Consider the following 27,903-nt stretch of genomic DNA (forward strand, 5'->3'; position numbering starts at 1 on the left):
TATTGAGCGCTTACTGTGTGTAGAGCACTGTACTAAGCGCTTGGGAAGTAAACGTTGGCAACATATAGAGACGGTCACTACCCAACAGCGGGCTCACAGTCTAGAAGGGGGAGACAGACAACAAAACAAAACATATTAACAAAATAAAAGAAATAGAATAGTAAATATGTACAAGTAAAATTTAGCAACAGACTGAAATAGAAAACTTTGGATCCAGCTGTAACTATCGTGAATTTCAGACTCTGAGCCATTACAAGCCTGAAACTCTGTTCTTCTCCAATCTTAATAATGACGATGCAGTATTTTAAATAAGACTTTTTTTTTAGCATGGAGCAGACTTGATTTGAGGTTCAAAAGCAGAGGAAAAGAAGCTATCAGGGTGAATTATTCAATCAATAAATCAATGGTATTTACTGAACCCTTACTGTGTGCAGAGCACTGTACTAAGGGTTTGAGAAAATGCAATACAACCGAGTTGGTAGATCGCAGTTGGTGGAGAAGCAGCATGGCTCAATGGAAAGAGCCCGGGCTTGGGAGTCAGAGGTCATGGGTTCTAATCCCAGCTCCACCACTTGTCAGCTGTGTGCCTTTGGGCAAGTCACTTAACTTCTCTGTGCCTCAGCTACCTCATCTGGAAAATGGGGATTAAGACTGTGAGCCCCATGTGGGACAACCTGATTACCTTGTATCTCCCCAGCGCTTAGAACAGTGATTGGCACATAGTAAGTGCTTAACAAATACCAAAATTATTATTGTTATTATTATTATGTGATTCCTACCCACAAGAAGCTTACACTCTACAGGGGGAGACAGACATTAAAGTGGATTTAGGATAGAGGAAGTGATTAAAGCCAATCAATGAGCAGTTTCTTTGTCAGTTAAAAACTTTGCTCAATACTACTGTTGCACATACAAACTGTGATGAGGTAATACTCAAAAATATTCCAGGAGACAATATGTACAGTAATCACTAACTGTGAAACTTTTAATAACTACAACCGGGGTACAATAAAATAGCAATGAACTATAAGAACAAAAATCCCAGGTGCTCTAGAGAGATGAAAAATAGTGCAAAACTTTCAGTGGATGTTGATACAATCCATGATCTAAACTATCACAGATGGCCAATCCCCAAGTAAAGCATTAGATCGTCCAGATTATATAGCTGAAATCTCACCCCAGCGGGATCATGCTGGAAGGCTGACCGGTTTTATCTCAACTCAGGGTCAGCCCAAGCATTTAGTACAGTGCTTAGTATCTCCCTCCTACTTATACTGCGAACCCTGAATGGGACTGGGACTGTGCCCAACCTGATTATCTTGCATTTATCCCAATACAGTGTTTGGCTTGAGGTAAGCATTTAACAAATCCTACTTTTATTAATATTTTATAACAGTGCTCGGTAGAGAGCAAGTCCTTAGTAAATTCCATCGATTAATTCTTCTATCCTAAAACTTTCTCAGATCCTTCAAATTCCAAACAAAGAAGAGAACCCCTATCAGCCAGGAACTAAGATTGCCGGATATTCATCAGCCATTTGTTAATTACTGCATTCCCCAAGTCATGGCCAGTCACTGCTATATTCCTGGGAAGAGGCGTCTCTAGTCTTTGAGGATTGGATCCTTTGAAAAAAGATCCAAATACTTCAGATTGAAGAAAAAGCCTCAATCTGTTTCACTCCTCCCTTTAAAAATCTCACTTGAGTGTAAAGTTACTCAGTGGCATCAAACATCCGGTCATATTTGCAGCATGAATGTCTGCAGAGCAGGAATCCTGAAATCTCCCTCCTCTTGCTCTGCTAGGGAAGTTCAAAGTCCTCCTTTCTGAAGCCATTGACCAGAAGTATCCCTATACCTATTAATTTCTTTCCATCATGGATATGCCCTTCTCTCTCTCCTGTTACCCTTTCCTTGGTAAGCAATCACTGGATGCCCTATCTTCCCTCCTGACCTGAATGCCCATACTGGTGATGGGATTGCCTTAAGGCTCTTATAGGTCCACTCTCTACACTCCAGCTGGAGTGGGATCTGAACATTAGAGGTACATGATAATAATAATAAAAATATTGACTAAGCAATTACTACAGGCCAAGCACTGTACTAAGCTCTGGGTTGAGAAGCAATAGGTCAAAAACAGTGCCTGCCCAACATGGGCCTTACAGTCTAAGGAGGAGGGAGAACAGAGACTGAATCCTTATTTTACAGATGAAGAAACTGAGGCACAGAGAAGTTAAGTGACGTGCCCAAGGTCTCACATCAAGCAAGTGGATGGACTGGGATGAGGACCCTTAGGACTTCTCAGATCAGAAGCTCACAAAAGCTGAGGAGGGTGCACTGCAGGTGGATAAGAATGAGTGTCTGGGTGTGATTTTTGGCCATAGACTGGTGCTATTTCAAAATAATGAATGCTTTCTGGGGTTTAAGGATCTTCTTTACAATTTTACAGTATCATTGCTACAGCTCTATTTATTTATTTTATTTGTACGTATTTATTCTATTGATTTTATTTTGTTAATACATTTTGTTTTGTTGTCTTGTCTTCCCCTTCTAGACTGTGAGCCCACTGTTGGGTAGGGACCGTCTCTAGATGTTGCCAACTTGTACTTCCCAAGCGCTTAGTACAGTGCTCTGCATACAGTAAGCACTCAATAAATACGATTGAATGAATACCTGTATATATGTATATATGTTTGTACATACTTATTACTCTATTTTATTTGTACATATTTATTACTCTATTTTATTTGTACATATTTATTCTATTGATTTTATTTTGTTAAAATGTTTTGTTTTGTTGTCTGTCTCCCTCTTCTCGACTGTGAGCCCACTGTTGGGTAGGGACCGTCTCTAGATGTCGCCAACTTGGACTTCCCAAGCGCTTAGTACAGTGCTCTGCACACAGTAAGCGCTCAATAAATACGATTGAATGAATACCTGTATATATGTACATATGTTTGTACATATTTATTACTCTATTTTATTTGTACGCATTTATTCTATTTATTTTATTTTGTTAATATGTTTTGTTTTGTTGTCTGTCTCCCCCTTCTAGACTGTGAGCCCGCTGTTGGGTAGGGACCGTCTCTAGATGTTGTCAACTTGGACTTCCCAAGCGCTTAGTACAGTGCTCTGCACACAGTAAGCGCTCAATAAATACGATTGAATGAATGAATGAATGAACTGACCCGACAGGTGGTATGATCCTTTCTGTGTCAGCCCTCCCATTATGGTTTATTTGGGACTGTTAATGTCTGGAGACTGGGGCCCTGCTGATTAATTTGCTTTGTACGGGGCAATAGGTCAGTGATAATGTCAACAGGGAATAGGGTGGGGAGAAAGATACCTAGCAGAGATAAGCATTATCATTAGCCTTGGCCTTTGTTAGAGTGATGTTATCTCTCCCAGCATTTTCATTTTGGTATTTTTACCTTAATTCATTCAATCATATTTATTGAGTGCTCACTGTGCGCAGAGCACTGTACTAAGCGCTTGGGAAGTACAAATTGGCAACATATAGAGACGGTCCCTACCCAACAACGGGCTCACAGTCTAGAAGGGGGAGAAATGCCACCCACTGTTAACTCCCAATGTAATTAATTCTGCCAAAACACACAAAGACATTGATAATAGGATATACTCTGTGGTAATTAAACAACAGTCCCTTGTTTTTCAGGAAAATGCGTTAAAGGCATGGGAAAAGAAGTACAGCCTAGTAGAAAGAGCATGGCCCTGGGAATCAGCAAATGGCCACTTGCCTGCTTGTGTCCTTGAGCAGGTCCCAACTTCTCTGGGCCTCAGTTTCCTCACCTATAAAGCAGGGATTCAAAACCAGTCCTCCCTCTTCCTTAGACTGTGAGCTTATATCAGATAGGATCCAGTGTTTAGAACAGTGCTTTGCATATAGTAAGCGCTTAATAAATGTCATCATTATTATCTGTAATTATATTTATTTTTTATTGAAGTCTGTCTCCCCCCTCTAGTCCGTAAGCTCACTGTGTCCAGGGAAGGTGTCTGTTCATTGTTGTATTGTACTCTCCCAAATGCTCAGTACAGTGCTCTGCACATAGTAAGTACTCCATAAATACGATTGAATGAACGAGCAAGTATTACAATTATTATTCCTACTATTACCGCCTTACTAAATACTTCAAGCCAGCTTCCTTGTTTCTCCAAGTTAACACTGGAGGTTTTCAGAGGGTTTATATTTTGTTTTGAGAATATGGGATCAGCACAATTCCGTAGCACTGAGTAACCTTCCCAGGGAATAACTGGAATCCAGGAACTTTGACCCAGAATGGGGATAATTGAAACTGCCTCTGGATAGCAATCCCACAAGGCCACATTGGGAATAATCATAATAATGGCATGTTAAGCGCTTACTACGTGCAAAGAGTTAAACTGAGTCTACTCAATCAGTCATATTTATTGAGCACTTATTGTAGGCAGAGCACTGTACTAAGCGTTTTATTAAGTGCAGTGTCTAGATGGGCAAACTCATTTTTTGCTCATGGATTTGCCCCTGAGTAACAGTGTGTTTTGAAGAAAGATAGTGATTAATCTGAGATGTAGTAAAATTGCTATTGAAATCATTCATCTAAATAAGTCACATGTTACGTAGAAATTGTAGTGCATTACAGTCACGTCGGAAAGCAGTGAGTAAACGAAACATGAAATGATAGAAGTCTTTCTGGGAAAGACATTGGGTATTTGACATAAGGTCATTTGTGTTCTCTGGCAGGGAAGCAAATGGAAGCAAAAGTAGGGAAGCAATGTGTATATCTGTACATATTACTCTATTTTATTAATGATGTGCATATATCTATAATTCTATTTATTTTTATGGTATTGACACTTGTTTACTTGTTTTGTTAATAATAATGATGGTATTTGTTTAGCACTTACTCTGTGCCAAGCACTATTCTAAGCATTGAGGTAGATACAACGTTATCAGGTTGTCCCACATGGGGCTCACAGTCTTCATCCATATTTTGCAGATGAGGTAACAGGCACAGAGAAGTGCAGTGACTTGCCCAAATCACACAGCTGACAAGTGGCAGAGCCGGGATTAGAACCCATGACCTCTGACTCAATCAATCAATCGTATTTATTGAGCACTTACTGTGTGCAGAGCACTGTACTAAGCGCTTGGGAAGTACAAGTTGGTAACATATATGGCTCCCAAGCCTGGGCTCTTTCCACTAAGCCACGCTGCTTCTTTATTTTGTTGTCTGTCTCCCCCCTCTAGACTGTGAGCCCATTGTTGGGTAGGGACTGTTTCTGTTGCCAAATTGTACTTTCCAAGCGTTTAGCACAGTGCTCTGCACACAGTAAGCGCTCAATAAACACGATTGGATGAAGGAAATGGACCTACATGAGATAACCTGCAGAGTGAAATCTTTCTAGTTAAAATGCACTCCAGGATCATCTCGGGAATGATATCAGCTGCTTTTGCTGGTCAGATTTCCAGCTTCAGGACCTAAGTAGAATTGCCATGACAATAGCATTCCACCCGGTAAATAACAGTTCGGGCAGAGCCATCAGGCCAAATCCCCATAATATGTAAAATTAGGAGCTGTGCAATATAGGTTCCAGTGGCTGATCTATTCCAAATCCAGTCCTTACATAAACGTTCAATCGCTGTGAGAAAGAAATCAACCGATAATGCAGCATTGAGAGCATGGGGTTATGAGTCACTCTTGCCTAGGCTCCAGGTGGCCCCCCAACTCAACCAGTAGCCCCAGCCTCGACCCTCACCGCCAGCTATTCCCGCTGAAATCACAGCAATGGTCCCCAAGCATGGCTGGATAGACCAAGACTTCTCTCAGTTTTGCCCCAGATTTACCTCCATTCCCCTTTCACCAGGTGCCCATCTTGAGGGACACCAGCCCTAGGTATGGGAATGGAAATAGGGTCGTCACAAAGCTGTTTTTGCAGGCACGGCTACTGGGGATGTTATTCCCCTTCTCTTTTTCCCATTCACTCCCCATCTCCCTAGCTGAGAAGATCAGGAGATGGGGGAGGATAAGGTGACATTATTAAAACCAAATAAAATTGGAGCCAGGGAGTAGAAAATCAGGGGAAGAGAATGGGTAGGTTTGGGGGGGGGGGCAGGAAGGAAGAAATCCTCTGGGAACAATGGAGCAGAATGGATAAGTGGAAAGGGATGGTGGGGAGGAATTTACAGTGAAAATTTTACACACCCAAAGATCCTGGTCAGTGCGTAAGAACTGCCTCTGGAACAGAACCTAAAACCACGGCCCGGAGGCTTACGGGGAAAGTTACCCCACCCTCCAGCCATTCTCAATATATTCACACTTTCGAAGAATGCATCACAGCTGTGTTGTGGGAGCCTACTGCACGTGAAAGAAGTCAAGCTGATTTGAATTGGCAACATTGCTAGTTATTGGTTTAATTAGAGGTTTGTGGTTAAGGGAAAGATTCAAGGAATTCTCTTGGAGACACTGAGATGTTAAAACTCTCCTTAGTGCATAAAAAACGTTGGAAGAGCCACCAATCATTTTGGAAATTTGGGATAATTAGAAATGATTTTTTTTAATTATAGTATTTTAGCCTGAGATCAAATGATACCCAAGGGGAAGACTTACAACAGCTATCTAGGGAAAAGCACCTAGCGCAGAGTAGTTGTAAAAATAATAGCCTAACATTTATGAAGTGCCTACTCTTTGGAAATCACTATACTAAGCACTAGAAAACTACATAAGGGTGAGAATTTTACATGATACCTGGCCTTCAAGAAGCTGACAGTCTAATAAAAGAAATGGGTCAGAGATTGGTAACAGGCACCCAGGAAGAAATGAAAGCAAAGACAGCACAGAAACATCATGAAAGACGAGGCTCAGAGTCCAACAGCGTCCATAGTAAAGGGAAGTCCTCCTGGAGCTTCTGCTCAGGTGGCCCAGAATCCAGCCATAACTAAAACCTTCCCAATAATAATAATGGCATTATTATACCATTATAATAATAATAATAATATACCAATATATACATTGGTTATATATATATATGAAAATATGAAATATATATGAATGAATATATGAAAATATATATTGGTAATATGCCAATGGTATACCAATAATATACCAATAATATACCAATAATAATAATGGTATTAGGCACTTACTATGTGCCAAGCACTATTATGAGCAATGGGGTAAATACACGCCTAGTCTGTGTCCCACATGGGGCTCACGGTCTTAATCCCCATTCTAACAGATGAAGTAACTGAGGCACGGAGAAGTGAAGTGACTTACCCAAGGTCACACAGTAAACAAGTGGAAGAGCCGGGATTGGAACCTAGGGACTCCTTCAAAGCCCATGCTCTATCCACTAGACTACACTGCTTCTTAAAGTGCTCAAATGTGGGGAGGCCTCGCTCTGTCAGTGCTGAAGACCCTCGTGACTCCGCCATAATAAGGCAAATTGGGAGCAGAACCCCAGGATGGCTCAGAGTGGGGAGGGGGCAGTAGGGACAGGGCTGGGCTTTGCTTGGGGGTCCAGTGGAGAAGGGGGTCTAGTACCTTGGGACACCACGCCCTCATCTGAGACATTACTAACATCCCCCATCTTTTTTGCTTCTTGCTATAACCAGTCAGATCTTGTGTCCTTTCTACTACCTTATAGTCCTGGGTGCTCAGTAAAAGGATGCGTGATAAATACTATTAGGAAGCTATGGTACATATGAAGTATGAACCATATGACAAGCATTGTGCTAAGCAATGGGGTAAATAAACAGCTCAGACACTGTCTCTGTCCCCCATGAGGTTGCTGATCTCAATGAAAAGCTTTAGTATTTTGGGAGATTAAATGAGCTTGAGCTGTTAGTCAATGCTCCACTGGAGCCTCTACCCAGGGGAAAAATGAAAAACAGTTATTTAAACAAAAAATGAATAGATTATGGCCAGCCTTAAATATTTGGAGGTCCTTTCATCTACCCAGTATTAGCTACAGCTCATTAATAATAATAATAATGGCATTTGTTAAGCGCTTACTATGTGCAAAGCACTGTTCTAAGCGGTGGGGAGGATACAAGGTGATCAGGTTGTCCCACTTGGGGCTCACAGTCTTAATCCCCATTTTACAGATGAGGTAACTGAGGCCCAGAGAAGTGAAGTGACTTGCCCAAAGTCACACAGCTGACAATTGGCGGAGCCGGGATTTGAACCCATGACCGCTGACTCCAAAGCCCGTGCTCTTTCCAATGAGCCACGCTGCTTCTCATTGTCACTGTTTATTGTTACTGTCACTGTTTGTTGTTGTATTGTACTTTCCCAAGTACTTAGTGCAGTGCTCTGCACACAGTGAACAATAAATACAATTGAATGAACGAATTGGTTACTGTTCTTCAGCTGTTTGCAGTGAACATTTTGTAAAATCAATCAATCAATCGTATTTATTGAGCGATTACTGTGTGCAGAGGACTGTACTAAGTGCTTGGGAAGTACAAGTTGGCAACATATAGAGACAGTCCCTACCCAACAGTAGGCTCAGAGCAAGGGCTTTAAAAATAGTGTTTCGATGGCTAAGCAGTTGGGTACATTTTTGAAATAAGTACTCTAAGAACAATCAATCAATCAATCGTATTTATTGAGTGCTTACTGTGTGCAGAGCACTGTACTAAGTGCTTGGGAAGTACAAGTTGGCAACATATAGAGACAGTCCCTACCCAACAGTGGGCTCACAGTCTAAAAGGGGGAGACAGAGAACAAAACCAAACATACTAACAAAATAAAATAAATAGAATAGATATGTACAGGTAAAATAAATAAATACATAGAGTAATAAATATGTACAAACATATATACATATATACAGGTGCTGTGGGGAAGGGAAGGAGGTAAGATGGGGGGGATGGAGAGGGGGACGAGAACAAAACAAACTGTTGCTTTTTTCTAGTTAAAATTTTCCTACCATTTTACACATCGTACTCTACCAAGCGCTCAGCACAGTGCTCTGCACATAGTAAATGCTTAATAAATATCATCGCTTCATTGACTGGACTATCACTGCTCTAAAAACGATGAGACGAGAAGTCAGGCAAATCAGTGAAACCAGTGATCACAGCAACATCCTCGCTGTAATGTCAGTAAAAGTCGAGCAAGCGTCTAAGGGAAATTTTCATCTCAGGGTCACCCTCTTTGAAGGATCATGGCATAACAGAGATTCTACTATATATGTTTGTACATATTTATTACTCTATTTTACTTGTACATATCTATTGTATTTATTTTATTTTGTTAATATGTTTGGCTTTGTTCTCTGTCTCCCCCTTCTAGACTGTGAGCCCACTGTTGGGTAGGGACTGTCTCTATATGTTGCCAACTGGTACTTCCCAAGCGTTTAGTACAGTGCTCTGCACACAGTAAGCACTCAATAAATATGATTGATTGATTGATTGATTGATTAGCTCTACTGTCTGCGCTAGACAGATCTGTGGTTCGCCACCACTTTTTGTAGACGATCCCCAAAAAAGGAAACCTTAGAAGAGTTGGTATGCAAAGAGCACCATCCAATTTATGCTCCCCACGGGACCTGTGACATATTTACATCACACTGCATATGAAGGCAGGAGAACCAAATATTCCGTTCTGAATACTTCCACAGCCTGGCTAGGATTCTCTCCTATCCCCCTGTTGACTCCCCCAGCTCAGCTCTCCTAACCCAGCAGATATTGATCATACAAAATAATCTTTGTGTCATCATCATCATCATCATCAATCGTATTTATTGAGCACTTACTGTGTGCAGAGCACTGTACTAAGCGCTTGGGAAGTACAAGTTGGCAACATATAGAGACGGTCCCTACCCAACAGCGGGCTCTAGTCTAAAAGGGGGAGACAGAGAACAAAACCAAACATACTAACAAAATAAAATAAATAGAATAGATATGTACAAGTAAAATAAATAGAGTAATAAATATGTACAAACATATATACATATATACAGGTGCTGTGGGGAAGGAAAGGAGGGCCACTTCATTAACAATCAGGAATCCGTCCCCCTCTCCATCCCCCCCATCTTACCTTCTTCCCTTCCCCACAGCACCTGTGTATATGTATATATGTTTGTACATATTTATTACTCTATTTATTTATCTATTTATTTTACTTGTACATATCTATTCTATTTATTTTATTTTGTCAGTATGTTTGGTTTTGTTCTCTGTCTCCCCCTTTTAGACTGTGAGCCCACTATTGGGTAGGGACTGTCTCTGCATGTTGCCAACTTTTACTTCCCAAGCGCTTAGTACAGGGCTCTGCACACAGTAAGTGCTCAATAAATACGATTGATGATGATGATGATGATGAATCTCCCTTGAATTAGCAGTTTCTCCCTGATAGGGGTGTTAGTTATTGCAAATTGAGGCGATTAGCATTTCTCATCTAGGCATTCTCAGCCGCAACAAAAAGTTTTGAGAGAAGGGGAGAGGGCAGAGGGAGTGATCCTCTGCCCTGTTCCTCTCCAGACAGTTCAGAGGCTTTCCCTCCCTTTCCTGACTTCCCAAAACTGAGCTGGCTGGACTGCAATTCCCCAAAAACTTCCCGTGTGCTGGCCCCGGGAGCCATGGGATGGGGGTGATTGGGGTGTGCGCTGGAGTATGGGTTTGTGGTGGGGGACAGGAGCTGGAAAGATACTGTGGAGCGTTTGGAAACCCTCCCTTTATCCCAGAGCTCCTGGGTTTCAGCCCTGGGAGCCCCTAAGGAAATCTGCCTCACCGGAAGACCTGCCAGGAAGAAGCAAGACACCTGGGGACTTCACCAGACCACGCGTGTGGCACTGACACCGAAAAGGGCAAGGCCCCATGATCCCACCTTCAAGGACTCATGCCACTCTGTTTAGAGAATCCTCACCCCATAATAAAAATAATAATAATAATAATAATAATAATAATAATAATAGCATTTATTAAGCACTTACTACTACTAATGATAATGGCATTTGTTAAGTGCTTACTATGTGCAAAGCACTGTTCTAAGCGCTGGGGAGGATACAAGGTGATCAGGTTGTCCCTCGTGGGGCTCACAGTCTTAATCCCCATTTGACACATGAAGTAACTGAGGCACAGAGAAGTGAAGTGACTTGCCCAAGGTCACACAGCCGACAAGTGGCAGAGGCGGGATTTGAACCCATGACCTCTGACTCCCAAGCCCGGGCTCTTTCCATTGAGCCACGCTGCTTCTCTATGTGCAAAGCACTGTTCTAAGCTCTGAGGAAGTTACAAGGTGATCAGGTTGTCCCACTGGGGGCTCACAGTCTTAATCCCCATTTTGCAGATGAGGTAACTGAGGCATAGAGAAGTGAAGTGACTTGCCCAAAGTCACACAGCTGACAATTGGCAGAGCCGGGATTTGAACCCATGACCACTGACTCCAAAGCCCGTGCTCTTTCCATTGAGCCACGCTGCTTCTCTATGTGGAAAGCACTGTTCTAAGTGCTGAGGAAGTTACAAGGTGATCAGGTTGTCCCACTGGGGGCTCACAGTCTTAATCCCCATTTTGCAGATGAGGTAACTGAGGCATAGAGAAGTGAAGTGACTTGCCCAAGGTCACACAGCCGACAAGTGGCGGAGGCGGGATTTGAACCCATGACCTCTGACTCCCAAGCCCGGCTCTTTCCACTGAGCCACACTGCTTCTCTATGTGCAAAGCACTGTTCTAAGTGCTGAGGAAGTTACAAGGTGATCAGGTTGTCCCACTGGGGGCTCACAGTCTTAATCCCTGTTTTGCAGATGAGGTAACTGAGGCATAGACTTGCCCAAAGTCACACAGCTGACAATTGGCAGAGCCGGGATTTGAACCCATGACCACTGACTCCAAAGCCCATGCTCTTTCCACTGAGCCACGCTGCTCCTCTCCCCATCCACCCGGGGAGACAGTTTCCGCCCCTCGAGCCAGGTCTGAGTCCCCGTTTTACGGGTGAGGTGACCGAGATGAGGTAACAAAGTCACACAGCAGACAAGTGGCAGATGCCAGGATTAGAACCCAGCTCCTTCTGACTGTCAGGCTCATGTTCTATCCACTAGGCCACGCTGCTTCTGGTTACCCATTCATTCATTCAATCGTACTTATTGAGCGCTTACTGTGTGCAGAGCACTGTACTAAGCGCTTGGGAAGTACAAGTCGGCAACATATAGAGACGGTCCCTACATACACGGATTTATAACCAAGATTAAAACCTGACTGTGGGTACTATCATCTTGAAACCTGAATAATAGTGATGGTATTTGTTAAGCGCTTATTAGGGGCCAAGCACTATTCTAACCGCTGGGATGGTGGCTGGATGTGTTAGAAAGAAAAGTTAATGATTTTTTTAAGTTACATTGCTAACCCAGCAGTCAAACAATAGTATTTATTGAGTCTACATTTTGGGGAGTGTGTAATAGTGCAAGTTGACATAATCCCTGCCCTCAGAAGTTAGGCTGTGTCTGATTCCATGGTTGGTAAATATTTTCAGGTCTATTTTTCACATTTAGAATATAAACAGAGCACAGGGGACGTGTCTTGGGTTTCTGCTGTACTTTCCCCAACACTTAGGAGACTGCATTACACTCAGGAGGTGCTCAATAAATAGCATTACTATGACTACTACTACTATTACTAATGATGATGGTATTTTTTAAGCACTTACTATGTGCAAAGCACTGTTCTAAGCGCTCGGGAGGATACAAGGTGATCAGGTTGTCCCACCTGGGGCTCACAGTCTAAATCCCCATTTCACAGATGAGCGAACTGAGGCACAGAGATGTGAAGTGACTTGCCCAAAGTCACACAGCCGACAATTGGCGGAGCCAGGATTTGAACCCATGACCTCTGACTCCAAAGCCCAGGAGCTTTCCACTGAGCCAACACTGCTTCTCTAGAAGAGTATACGGTGCTTCGCACATAGTAAGCGCTTAACAAATACCATTATTATTATTATTATTAAAGAGTCGGTCTGCTACCTTGATGCTATATCAAGTGCTCTGCACACAGTAAGTGTGAAGGAATATACAACTCCTTCTAGACTGTAAGCTCCTTGTTGGCAGGAAATGTGTATACCAACTCTCCCAAGCATTTAATACAGTGTACTGCACACAGTAAGCAGTCAATAAATAACACTGATTGATGGGTTGATTGATACTAAGCATTATTCAGAACGCAATGGCAAAATTCCTGGGCTTACAATCAAAATTAGATGGAAAACCACTCACACTGGGGAAAGACAAAGGAAGTCCTGGATGCAGAGGGTCTGAGGCATGGCTCAGTCGAAAGAGCCCGGGCTTTGGAGTCAGAGGTCATGGGTTCAAATTCCGGCTCCGCCAATTGTCAGCTGTGTGACTCTGGGCAAGTCACTTAACTTCTCTGTTTCTCAGCTACCTCATCTGTAAAATGAGGATTAAGACTGTAAGCCCCCCGTGGGACAACCTGATCACTTAGAACAAGTGCTTTGCACATAGTAAGTGCTTAATAAATGCCATTATCATTAATATTATAACCCATGCCCATTCTATTGCTATTCCATTGCTTCTGTGGTTATCACACGCCCATCTCACTGTCATTCCACTGCTTCTGTGGATATCAGGGAAATGGAACCAATGAATTTGAGAAGTCCAAAGAAGGTAATCTGCTTTTCCTTCTTCAGCATGGACGACGCAAAATAACCTGAAGGATTAGCAACTGCCTGTACGCTATCAACAGGTGGTTGAAGGCAAAATCTAACTTTCTGGAAATCAGATGGGTTCAAATCCAGCTCTTGAACGTCAGCAGCTAATGGCTGGGTCGAATAAAATTGTTGAATATATACATATATATATATAGAGAGAGAGAGAGTACATGTACATGTATATATATATATATATCGATATATATATAGAGAGAGAGAGAGTACATGTACATGTATATATATATACATCGATATATATAGGTATCTATATATATCGATATATATATATCGATATATACAGATATATCGATATATATATATATATATATGGAGAAGCAGCGTAGCTCAACGGAAAGAGCCAGGGCTTTGGAGTCAGAGGCCATGGGTTCAAATTCCGGCTCTGCCCAACTGTCGGCTGTGTGACTTTGGGCAAGTCATTTAACTTCTCTGGGCCTCAGTTATCTCATCTGTAAAATGGGGATTGAGACTGTGAGCCCCCCGTGGGACAACCTGATCACCTTGTAACCTTGTAACCTTCCCAGCGCTTAGAACAGTGCTTTGCACATAGTAAGCGCTTAATAAATGCCATTATTATTATTATATATATGTATGTATATGTTGTATATATATATGTATATATATGTTATATATATATGTATATATATATATGTTGTATATATATATATGTTGTATATATATATGGCCAACTTGTACTTTTCAAGCGCTTAGTGCAGTGCTCTGCACACAGTAAGCGCTCAATAAATACGATTGAATGAATGAATAGAATGGAATGGAATGGAATAGAATAGAATAGAATAATAGCCCGCTGTTGGGTAGGGACCGTCTCTATATTCATTCAATCATTCAATCGTATTTATTGAGCGCTTACTGTGTGCAGAGCACTGTACTAAGCGCTTGGGAATATATGTTGCCAACTTGTACTTCCCAAGCGCTCAGTACAGTGCTCTGCACACAGTAAGTGCTCAATAAATACGATTGAATGAATGAAGAATAGAATAGAATAGAATAGAATAGAATAGAATAGAATAGAATAGAATAATAGAATAGAATCTAGAATCCCCTTTCTAGACTGTGAGCCCACTGTTGGGTAGGGACCGTCTCTCTATGTTGCCAACTTATACTTCCCAAGCGCTCAGTACAGTGCTCTGCACACAGTAAGCGCTCAATAAATACGATTGAATGAATGAATAATAGAATAGAATAGAATAGAATAGAATAGAATAATAGAATAGAATCTAGAATCCCCTTTCTAGACTGTGAGCCCACTGTTGGGTAGGGACCATCTCTCTGTGTTGCCAACTTATACTTCCCAAGTGCTCAGTACAGTGCTCTGCACACAGTAAGCGCTCAATAAATACGATTGAATGAATGAATAATAGAATAGAATAGAATAGAATAGAATAGAATAGAATAGAATAGAATAGAATAATAGAATAGAATCTAGAATCCCCTTTCTAGATTGTGAGCCCACTGTTGGTTAGGGACCGTCTCTCTATGTTGCCAACTTGTACTTCCCAAGCGCTTAGTACAGTGCTCTGCACACAGTAAGTGCTCAATAAATACGATTGAATGAATGAATAATAATAGAATAGAATAGAATAGAATAGAATAGAATAGAATAGAATAGAATAATAGAATAGAATCTAGAATCCCCTTTCTAGATTGTGAGCCCACTGTTGGTTAGGGACCGTCTCTCCATGTTGCCAACTTGTACTTCCCAAGCGCTTAGTACAGTGCTCTGCACACAGTAAGTGGTCAATAAATACGATTGAATGAATGAAGAATAGAATAGAATAGAATAGAATAGAATAGAATAGAATAGAATAGAATAGAATAATAGAATAGAATCTAGAATGCCCCTCCTAGACTGTGAGCCCACTGTTGGGTAGGGACCGTCTCTCTATGTTGCCAACTTGTACTTCCCAAGCACTTAGTCCAGTGCTCTGCACACAGTAAGCGCTCAATAAATACGATTGATTGACTGATTGATCAAAAAGATTGCAGGGCCATAAAATCGATCTGTGATACCACAGGCACACAGAAGGTGGCAGTAGAGAATACTGAAACCAAATTTCCATACACAAAAGCAGAATTTATTAAGTATGAAAGTAATTCATCCTCTTCTCTCCCTCAGCAAATCCAGATCTATTCTCTTCCCTCTGGGTCCTTATTTGCTCATGAACAATTCACAGTGGCGCCACAGACAATCTAGTGAAGTTCTTTGGGTGTCCCACCTATTCTACAAGCCCTCATTCAGCTCTACCTACCTAGTTGGCTTTCATTCATTCATTCATTCATTCAATAGTAATTCATTACTATTCAATAGTAATTACTAATTACTAGTAAGTACTAGTAATAGTAATTGAATAGTAATTCAATAGTACTTATTGAGCACTTACTGTGTGCAGAGCACTGTACTTAGCGCTTGGGAAGTACAAGTTGGCAACATATAGAGACGGTCCCTACCCAACAAGGGGCTCACAGTGTAGGAGGGGGAGACAGACAACAAAACAAAACATGGAGACAGGTGTCAAAACCGTCAGAATAAATAGATAGATTCTATCTATTGGCAATGACCACTCAGGTCTTCCCCTTCAGACCAATCAGCCCTTTCGATCAGTCCGGGACCTGTTCCTGGTTCTTCCGATCGATTCCTTGACTCTTGCCGTTTCCGGGGAGGTGGGTGCCCTCCTTTTCCACTGGGTAGCCAGCTCGCGCTTCATTCAACTAACCCACACCCTTCCTAAGCCTCACGCGAGACTGAATTCAACGATTTTAAACTGAATAATTACAGCGAATTGGTTCTGAAAATGTGACTATTTCCTAAACCAACGAGCATAGTTATTTTGCAGTACAGTGTTAGGCGTAATACTCATTCTACTTATAACACTACAAAGGAAAGGAAACCATTCCACAAACTTCAATTGTATTGTTTAGAATTGAGTGGGTAAGAATTGCTAAAGACAATTTTTCTAATTTGGGGTCCAAATGTGAATCCGATTGCTAAAATCACCCCGAATCTAGGAGGCGAGATAAGTATTGGGTACATAGTTCCCAAGGTGGGCCATTTCAGGAACTCTGGCATCAGCCTTTCATGCCAACTGGTGACTTTTCAATCTTATCTGCTCCACATCTGAAGGTAACTAGAGGTGACTAAAGGCAGATCCTAAGAGTCCAGGTTTTTTAGGGTATTTGTTAAGTGCTTTCTAGGTCCCAGTCATAGTTCTAAGTGCTGGGGAATAATAATAATAATAATAATAATGATAGCATTTGTTAAGTGCTTACTGTGTGCAGAGCACTGTTCTAAGCACTGGGGGAGATACAAGGTGATCAAGTTGTCTCACGTGGGGCTCACAGTCTTAATCCCCATTTTACAGATGAGGTAACTGAGGCTCAGAGAAGTTAAGTGACTTGCCCAAGGTCACACAGCAGACATGTGGCGGAGCTGGAATTAGAACCCATGACCTCTGGCTCCAAAGCCCGTGCTCTTTCTACTGAGCCTCAGACACAAGATAATCAGGTTGGACATATTCTAGACTGTGAGCCCGCTGTTGGGTAGGGACCATCTCTATATGTTATCAACTTGTATTTCCCAAGCGCTTAGTACAGTGCTCTGCACACAGTAAGGGCTCAATAAATACGATTGAATGAATGAATAATCTGTCCCACATAGGGCTCACGGTCTTAATCCCCATTTCACAGATGAGGGAACTGAGGCACAGAGAAGTTAAGGGTCACACAGCAGACAGGTGGCAGAACAGGAATTAGAATTCAAGTCCCTCTGACTCTCAGGCACATGCTCTATCCACTAGACCACACTGCCTCTCTATACAAACTAATCAGCAAACAAGCTAGATGCAAAATAATCAGGTCGGACACAGTCCATGTCCCACATGGGGCTCACAGTCTTAATCCCCATTTTACAAATGAGGTTAACTGAGACACAGAGAAATGAAGCGATTTGCCCGGGGTCACACAGCAGAAAAGAGGCAGAGCTGGGATTAGAACCTCAGTCCTTCTGATTCCTAGGCCCGTATTTTTTCCACTAGGCTATGCTTGCTTTTCATATTTTCCACGTTGGGCCATTTTAGGCACCCTGGAATCAGCCTTTCCTGCCTATGGCAGACTTTTCAGTCTGTTCTATTCAATCAATGGTATTTATTGAGCACTTACTGTGTGCAGAGCACTGTACTAAGCGCTTCTTCCACATCCATCAGCAGCTAGGGGTGTCCCAAGGCAGACTCTAGAGTTCAGGTTGACTGGATGCAATGGCAGAAGGGCCCAGAATCACCAGGATTCCTGAGAAATCATGCTAATTGACGAAACTCCTGGGTCAATTAGGAAACAGCCGACCGAGGATACAATCTGGTAGCACTTTACCTGCTTCCATGATCTCAGTCTACTGCTTTCCTGCTCCGCCTTGGGATATGATTCTGAGGGCAAATCCCACTATTAGGAGATTCACAAGGTGGTAAGCATAAGCCCTAAGACAGAGGTTGATTCAGACTGACTGATGGGGAGTCATGCTCATAAATGCATCAGTGACCTACAAATGATTCTCTGATGGGCGTGAATAGAAAAATCCTCTGAAATCCTTTTCAGGCCCAGATTAGATAGCGGGTCTTCTTCCAATTGTTTGGTAAGGACATTCCCTCCATGGCACTCCAAAAATTCAGGGAAACCCTTATCTGTGTCTGCTAACCATTTTTCATACAGTATTCCTTCATTCAATGGTATTGATGGAGTATCTACCACATAATCAAGCTTAGCACAGTACTCTGTACACAGTAAGCGCTCAATAAATACAATTTATTTCATTCAAACTGAACTGTATGCTTGGGAGAGTACGATGTAACAGAGTTGGTGGACATGTTCCCTGCCCGCAGCAACCTTACAAAATAGAGGATAAGATGGTAGTAATGAAGACTGTGAGCCCCCCATGGGACAACCCGATCACCTCGTAACCTCCTCAGCGCTTAGAACAGTGCTTTGCACATAGTAAGCGATTGGTCAATGCCATCATTATTATTATTATTATTATTATTTTGAGGAGGGGGGTGACATGTCCTGAACGGTTTGTAGAAAAATGATCTGGGCAGCAGAATGAAGTATGGACTGGAGTGAGGAGATCTATCAATCAATCAATCAATCAATCGTATTTATTGAGTGCTTACTGTGTGCAGAGCACTGTACTAAGCACTTGGGAAGTACAAGTTGGCAACATATAGAGACAGTCCCTACCCAACAGTGGGCTCACAGTTTAAAAGGGGGAGACAGAGAACAAAACCAAACATACTAGCAAAGCTCAAAAACAGAGATAGGCCTTGTTTAGAACCAGTGGATGAGGACGGTAAGGAGGTATTGCTATGTACTCTAGACTAAAAGCACATTGTGGGCAGGTAATGTGTCTCCCAACTCCATTATATTGTACTCTCCCAAGCACTTAGTACAGCGTTCTGTACACTGTAAGCATTAAATAAATACCACTGATTGATTGATCGTTTTATGTGCCTTTAATGCAGAAAACTTACTCGCATCTTGATCCTTTCAGCCACACTAACCTGCATGGATTCGACCTCACCATCAATAGCATCATTTTTAAAAACAAAGGACAGCGCCTATAATAGCAAATCCAACTCTCATTAGCTGGCTAACAATGCAGACTTCATAATCACTCAATCAGTGGTATTTTATTTATTTATTGAGTGCCTAATGTGTGCAGGGCACTGTACTACTAAGCGCTTGGAAGAGTTCAATACAGTAGAGTTGGCAGACATGTTCCCCGCCCAGAAGGAGCTTTAATGTCTAGAAGATTCATTCATTCAATCGTATTTATTGAGCGCTTACTGTGTGCAAAGCACTGTACTAAGCGCTTGGGAAGTTGGCAACATAAAGGGCATTGAGAAGCATGTTCAATGAGCAGGGAATGTATCTGCTAATTCTACTATATTTTAATAATAATAATAATGATGGTATTTATTAAGTGCTTACTATGTGCAAAGCACTGTTCTAAGCACTGGGGAGGTTACAGGGTGATCAGGTTGTCCCACGGGGGGCTCACAGTCTTCATCCCCATTTTACAGATGAGGTAACTGAGGCGCAGAGAAGTTAAGTGACTGGCCCAAAGTCACACAGCTGACAAGTGGCGGAGCCGGGATTTGAACTCATGACCTCTGAATCCAAAACTCATGCTCTTTCCATTGAGCCATGCTGCTTCTTGCTACTTTTACTCTTCCAAGCACTTAAAGTGCTCCTCACACAGTAGGCACTCAAAAAAACCACTGATTGACTGAATGATTGATTGAACCCTGCAAAAACAGACTAGATTTGTCCCATACGGTCATGAACCTTTTCTCGGGGTCCGTTCCTTGTTTAGCCGCTACCTCTGAAATGTACTTCTCTGAGGAAAATGGCCATGATCTTTTCATAACACAGATGAGATCACGAACTCTGTTGTCTAACACGGAAGAAATTTGGGGTTAATAGCCAAAACAAATGAGCTCTTCATCCAACTTGATCTCCCACCTGACAGGAAGGGTGAATAAGAAATCACAGAAGTAGAATCACATTGGAAGGGAGCTGGAAGATTGCATCATTCCCAAGGGGAAAATACATTACAATAACTGTGGTATTTGTTAAACGCTTACTATGTGCCAAGCACTGGACTAAGCACTGGGATAGTTTCAAGAAAATCAGGTGGAACTCAGTCCTGGCTGTCCCACAAAGGGTTCACAGTCTAAGAAGAAGGGGGGAACAGGTCGTCAATCCTCATTTTACAGATGAGGGAACTGAGGCACAGAGAAGTTAAGTGGCTTGCCCGAGGTCACACAGCAGATAGGTAGCAGAGCCAGACTTTGAAATCAGGCCCATGCTCTTTCCACTAGGCCATGCTGCTTTTCATACTTCTGAGAGTCATGCAGGAGGGTTGACTTCTAAATGATCAAATAAACTCTTTTTTTATATCTATATTATTTGTGAAGCACTTACTATGTGCCAGGCACTGTCCTAAGAGCTAGGGTTGATGCCAGCCTAATCAGGGTGGACACAGTTCATGTCCCACATGGGGCTCCGTCTTAAGCCCCATTTTACAGATGATGTAACTGAGGCACAGAGAAGAGAAGTAACACAAGTGGTGGAGCCAGGATTAGAACCCAAGTCCTTCTGATTCCCAGGCCCATGCTGTAGCCACTACCCCATGCTGCTTCTCTAACTCTTCCTACTCAAGTCTCAAAAAAGCGCTTTTTACTCCAGGCTAACTGAAAGCCCCTCTGGAGCTACTATTACTATGTTCCCACACTATATACCCTGATACACAGCTCTCCAGCCCTAATGCAGAAGCAGCGTAGCTCAGTGGAAAGAGCCCAGGCTTTGGAGTCGGAGGTCATGGGTTCGAATCCCGGCTCTGCTAACTGTCCGCTGTGTGACTTTGGGCAAGTCACTTCACTTCTCTGGGCCTCAGTTCCCTCATCTGTAAAATGGGGATGAAGACTGGGAGCCCTCCGTGGGGCAAGCTGATCACCTTGTAACCTTGAACAGTGCTTTGCACATAGTAAGCGCTTAATAAATGCCAATATTATTATTATTATTATTATTAACGCAGCCTTGGAAATCAAGGGCCAAACTCTTGAAGGATGCTTCAATTCGGGAGGGGAAACTAGAGAGCAGGATTAAGCCATCCATGGATTCTTCAAGCCTTCCTACAGGAATTGTGAAGCAACTATATCTGTCTTTCCTATCCTTGGCTCCCAGGATGAAAACCAACATGGCACAGTGGGTAGAGCACAGGCCTGGGTGTCCAAAGGTCATGGGTTCTAATCCCGGCTCTGCCATTTGTCTGCTGGGCAAGTCACTTCACTTCTCTGGGCCTCAGTTACCTCATCTGTAAAATGGAGATTGAGACTGTGAGCCCCACATGGGACAGGGACTGTGTCCAGCTCCATTTGCTGGTATCCACCCAGGCACTTAGTACAACGCCTGGCACACAGTAAGCGCTTAACAAATACCATCATTAAAAGCTGGCCTCCCAGCTAGGGGTGCCAGCCTGAGACGTTCGCTTCGGAGCATGGAATGGAGCTTGTTGCATTCATTCTTAATCAGCTTCCCCATCCTTCCATCAGGATTCTGGCTCGCTATGCTATACAAGTTCAAGTGGATTTTGATATTAAACAAAACCAATCCCGTTCATTTGAGCTCCATTCAAAATACAGGGCGGGGAGGCGGGGGGCTCGGGGGAGGGAAAAGACCAAATGGAAAAGAACAAATATCAGTAGGGAACGAAATTGTATTTTTAAGCTTCTAAGAAGGGTTTATAAACAATGTTGCACAGAGAACAAAAACAGCTATAAAATGACTTGACTGCCCTTTTAAGTGGACTTATGTGAGTTTTATGCATCCATATGGGATCCCATATGCTCTACATGTGCCCTCCCCAGCTGTTACCAACCAGATCGCTCCATGGGAGTGTTTACTGTAAAACAAGCTGAAAGTGTTTGGTCTCTTTGTTATAGAAACAGCTCATAATTTCAAGTATACAAATGTCAGTTGTTTCTCATTTCTTTGTCTACTGAGCCAAATGAACTGTTGAGACTCACTTTGGCAGGCCTCTTTGTAAGGCTGACTCTTGGACCTGCGGAATTGACCAATGACAAGAGCAAGGCGCTACGTCTTCGGAATTCCAAAAATCAAACTCTCGGTGTAAGAAACGTTCCTGGAGCCAGCTATTTTTTTTTCTTTCCTTGGACTTCCAAAAGGGTAACAACTGGCATATTTCTGATGAGCGGAGGAGCCAGGTCACAGGGAAACATGGAGTCATGCTAACCCTCCTGTCTCCCTGAGGTAACACCCAAATTCTCTTTCAAACACATTGCTCTTAGCAGAAGGGGATTGGTGGTTTCTTCTTAGCGCCAGCATCCAAATCATTTGTCACCTCCACTCCAGCTGAAGGCCTTCAACTCTCATCTACTAAGGAATGAAATTGCAGCTTACTCTCTCTTCTTTGTTATACAAACTTCAATTCCTAAAGGAAAGTGACATTTCCACTGGACGAAGATACCATGTCACAGATTCAGGCTCAAAATAGCTCTCAAACGTGACTTTCCAAGAAGGAAGTGAGAAAGAGAGGCCAGAGAGTAAAAGGGAATATTATTATTATCATAGCTATAAGATATATACAATGGGAAGAGCCATTGATTGCCACACCAAGTGTTCTGAAAAGCAGAATGGCCTTGGATATAGAGTCCATTTAAGAATATTTTTGAACCTGATGTCCTTGATATATTCATGCTCACATACACATTCAAGCTGACAGATGTTCATATATCTGCCTGTTGTTTTCAAGGTGATGTTACTGGTGGAGTGGCTGAAAAAAAAGAAACATGACACTCCCTTCTATATTGTGTGGAACATGAAGGTAGTTTCTTGCTCTGATAGTAGGTTTGGGCCAGTCAGGTTGTATATCTTTGGATACTTCCGAAGCCGTTTCAAGGAGCTGAGTGAGCTTAGAACAGTGCTTGACACATAGTAATATGTATATATGTTGTATATATGTATATATGTTTGTACATTTTTTTTTACTCTATTTATTTATTTATTTATTTATTTATTTTATTTGTACATATCTATTCTATTTATTTTATTTTGTTAGTATGTTTGGTTTTGTTCTCTGTCTCCCCCTTTTAGACTGTGAGCCCACTGTTGGGTAGGGACTGTCTCTATATGTTGCCAATTTGTACTTTCCAAGCGCTTAGTACAGTGCTCTGCACATAGTAAGCACTCAATAAATACGATTGATGATGATGATGATAGTAAGCCCTTAACAAATACCATCATTATTATTATCTTTGTAATCAGTTCAGGTCTCACAGCCATATAAAAAGTGGGAGTCATAACAGTTCCATAGACATTCAGTAGGCTCTGTAGCTGGGTGTCCCATTTTGGTCAAATGCTGTCAGTCAATCTGCTAAAAGGTATGTTGGTCTTTTTTATTCGATTTTCTACGTCTTCGGTCCTTGGAAGTAGGGATGCCTAGGGGGCAGAATTCGGTGACAGCATTTCATTTCTTTGTTATTGATCAAGATCTGGGATAACTTCATTGTATCCTCCAACGTAGAGGCAGAGACTAAGTTGTACAGGCGCGCCTTTACCACATAGTCCTGCTTCACTCAGACACTGAACACAGAGGTGGTAAACAAAGAAGCAGCATGGCTCAGTGGAAAGAGCACGGGCTTTGGAGTCAGAGGTCATGGGTTCGAATCCCGGCTCCGCCACTTGTCAGCTGTGTGACTTTGGGCAAGTCAATTCACTTCTCTGGGCTTCAGTTCCCTCATCTGTAAAATGGGGATGAAGACTGTGAGCCCCACGTGGGACAACCTGATTCCCTTGTATCTACTTCAGTGCTTAGAACAGTGCTTGGCACATAGTAAGTGTTTGACAAATACCAATATTATTATTATTATTATGGAAAAAAAGCTACTGAACCTCAGTGGACTGGGAACGCTAAAGCTTAGCCTACTGGATAGAGCAAAGGCCTGGGAGTTCGAAGGACCTGGGTTCTAATCCTAGCTTCGCCACTTGGCTGGGTGACTTTGGGTAAGTCACTTCACTTCTCTATGCCTCACTTACTTCATCTGTAAAATAGGGATTAAGACTGCGAGTCCCATGTGAGACAGGGACTATGTCCAACCCCATTTTTGCTTATATTCCACTCAATACCTGGTACATAGTAAGCAATTAACAAATTCCACAATTACTATCATTATTACTATTAATTCCGTTCAGTGAATGGGTTTAACCTTTCATTCATTCAATCGTATTTATTGAGCACTTACTGTATGCAGAGCACTGTACTAAGAGCTTAGAAAGTACAATTCGGCAACAGATAGTGACAATCCCTACCCAACAACGGGCTTACAGTCTAGAAAGATCAACTTGTAATGACTAACATTATCTCTCATCTCCTAAATAAGAGAAAGACACCGGGGACACATCCACAGTCGAAAAAATTGTACCAACTCCCATCAAAATGATTTGAGAAATGAATGGATCACTGGGGTTTGTGATAGGTGGTGGCTGAACTGGCCACCACCACTGAACCACCCCAAACCTAAGCCGTTACTACGCATTACCATCATTGTCAATATGCCTCCTTCCTTCCACCCTTTAAACTTTCTTCTCTCCCACAAGCCTATTTCATTTCCCAACTGGTTTGCCCATTTCCCCACAGCTCCCATGCAAACTTCCCATCACCTGCATTTTCAGTTATGCCAGCCATTAAGAAGGATAGTTTGCTTCAAGTACAAACCAATTTACACCAGTCAAGCAATTGTAGTTATTCATTCTCTCAATTGTATTTATTGAGCGCTTACTCTGTGCAAAACTAAGTGCTTGGGAGAGTACAATAGAATAAGAAACAGACCCATTCCCTGTCCACAATGAGCTTACAGTCTAGAGTGGGAGACAGACATTAATATAAATAAATAAATTACAAATTCGTACATAAGTGCTGTGGGCTGGGAGGGGGGAGAATAAAGGGAGCAAGCTGGGGTAATGCAGAAAGGAGTGGGAGAAGAGGAAAATGAGGGCTAGTCAGGGAAGGCCTCTTAGAGGAGATGTTCTTCCAATAACACTTTGAAGTTAGGGAGAGTAATTGTCAGATATGAGGAGGGAGGTAATTCCAGGCCAGAGGCAGGATGTGGGCGAGAGATCGGCGGTGAGATAGATGAGATTGAGGGACAGTGAGAAGGTTAGCATTAGAAGAGGAAAATGTGGGCGCTCAGTTGAAGTAGGAGAGTCGTGAGGTGAGGTAGGTGAGGGGAAAGGTGATGGAGTGCTTTAAAGCCAACAATGAGGAGGTAGTTTAGAAATGTTATAAAGGCCATCTGTCTTAGCTTGAAACATCCACAACTGAAGACTTCCTGGACTTGTGAAGACTTGTGTTCATCGGCCCCACAAAAGAACCTGACACCATCACTAGGCCTCAACCAGGACAGGTGGCAAACCTACAGATTTAGCTCTTGCCAAAAGCCGCCCTGGGATTACACCCTCATTCTAACACAGGTGCGGCTCAGTTGGAAAGGGTGCACCGAGAAGAAGCGAAGCCTAGTGGAAAAGTGCAGTCCTGGGAGTCAGAAAGCCTGGGTTCTAATCCCGGCTCAGCCACCGGCCTGCTGTATGACCTTAGCCAAGTTATTTAACTTTTTTGTACCTCAGTTTCCCCACCTGTAAAATGAGGATGAGATGCCGGATCTCCCTCCTTCTTAGACTGTGAGCCCAGCGTAGAACAAATACTGTAACCCGTCTGATTAATTTGTATCAACCCCAGTGGTTACAGCAGTACTTGAGCCCATTGTTGGGTAGGGGCCGTCTCTATATGGTGCCGACTTGTACTTCCCAAGCACTTAGTACAGTGCTCTTCACACAGTAAGCGCTCAATAAATATGATTGAATGAATGAATATAGTAAGCACTTAACAAATACTCTAGTAATAATAATAATAATCTCATTGTCTACTTGGCACATAGCACTTCCTAAATATCACTTTTATTATGACAACTGCATTCAGAGCTCGGGCCTGGGAGACAGAGAACGTGGGTTCTAATTTGTCTCTGCCACATGTCTGCTGTGGGGCCCTGGGCCGGTCATTTAGTAATAATAATAATCATTACGGCATTTATTAAGCGCTTACTATGTGCAAAGCACTGTTATAAGCGCTGAGGAGGTTACAAGGTGATCAGGTTGTCCCACGGGGGGCTCACAGCCTTAATCCCCATTTTCCAGATGAGGTAACTGAGGCAGAGAGAAGTGAAGTGACTTGCACAAAGTTACAGTTACCTCATTTTAAAACGGGGATTAAGACTGTGAGCCCCATGTGGGACAGGGACTGTGTCCAACCCGATTACCTTGTATCCATCCTTGTGCTTGGCACATAGTGAACACTTAAGCACCACAATTATCCTTATTATTATTCATTGTCTTGGATTGGTACCTCAAAAAGAGATCATCTTCACACTTGCTAGCCCCTCGCCTTTTTCCCAGTAACTCCGCCTCAATCGTGTTTCCCTACCCCACAACCCCTGCCTCCGCGCTTAACGTAGATTTCTGCAATTACATGTGTTCATATGTTGGGACCAAAGGGCAGTAGGGTCGGAAAGTAGAGCAGCTGTTTGTTGCTGGTTGTGTGCTGGGACAGAGAGAACAGATGCCGACAGCCAGAGGGGATGAGAAACAATGCAGCTGCTGCTAATTCGGAAATCCACTGACCCGCCCAGTGTAACTGAAATACAGAAAAAGCCATGTGGTTCTACAATGAGCGCTTATTGGGCCCTGCTCTTCGTTAGATCCGCTGCTGTTTCACAGAAGAGCCGCAGTTACGAAGATCGGTCGCCATCTCATCTGGGCCATTAAAGAGGAGGACAAAATTGGGTTTGAAATTCGTGTCAACCCGGAATGCAAGATAACCATTACCAGCTATTCCTTTCTCGAGAAGAGAAAGTTTTATAGGAGCTGTAAATAAAGTATATAGCTAACCTCAGATTCAGAAGGGTTGCTACTGATGGTGGCCTTTAAATATGTCTGCAGTGTGTGATCAACAGTCCCTTCCTGCGTGTAAAAGTCTCTCCCTGCCTAGCCTGAGGCATTTGTTATCAACAATGTCCGGCGTGTTTGCGTTTCCATCTCTTGATCTGGTGGCCTTCTGCTCTAAGCGGGTCACCCTGATTTAATTGTGGTATCCTCCCCACCCAAATCTGGGTTCCCTAACTGTCCCCCGGATGTCCACAGCTCCAACGTGTTGTGATTGAAAATGTGTTTTCTGTCCTTGTTGTTTAGAGTATCTCTATTTCAGTTCACCACTCAAGAGCTGTTGGAGTACCCAGTTGGCATCTATTCTGTTGCTAGAGTCCACAAGTGTTAAGAATGGAATATAGGTGCGGTTGATAGAATTTCTCTATGAGTCAGAGTAGGAGATTTAACAATTGTGGGTATGTGTTAAACATTTGCTAGGCGCCAAGCACTATGCTAAACAATGGGGCGGATACAAGATAATCAGGTTGGATACAGTCCCTGTCTCACAGGGGCTCACAGACTAAGCAGAGGGAGGAGAGTAGCCTTGTGTAAAAAGTGCAAGTCTGGAAGATCAAGGATTTGGGTTCTAATCCCAGCTATTACTAGCCTGCTTTGTGATTTTGGGCGAGTCACTTAAACGCCTCTGGTCCTCTGTTTCCTCATC

General features: G+C 42.6%; 1 protein-coding gene across 3 annotated transcripts in view; it reads right to left on the bottom strand.

The window, feature by feature from the left end:
• TSPAN8 (tetraspanin 8) overlaps nt 1-27,903 on the bottom strand; it is a 219,432-nt gene that overhangs the window by 94,972 nt on the left and 96,557 nt on the right. The window contains exon 1 of one of the 3 annotated variants that reach the window (XM_038756604.1): nt 6,200-6,232. The exons of the other annotated variants lie outside the window; for them this stretch is intronic. The gene's annotated coding sequence lies outside the window, so the exon portion shown is untranslated. Of the gene's footprint in view, nt 1-6,199; nt 6,233-27,903 lie in introns of those variants that run through there. 3 annotated transcript variants of the gene reach the window in all.

This window comes from Tachyglossus aculeatus, chromosome 14, assembly GCF_015852505.1.
Source record: "Tachyglossus aculeatus isolate mTacAcu1 chromosome 14, mTacAcu1.pri, whole genome shotgun sequence".
In the NCBI taxonomy this organism is placed as follows: domain Eukaryota; kingdom Metazoa; phylum Chordata; class Mammalia; order Monotremata; family Tachyglossidae; genus Tachyglossus; species Tachyglossus aculeatus.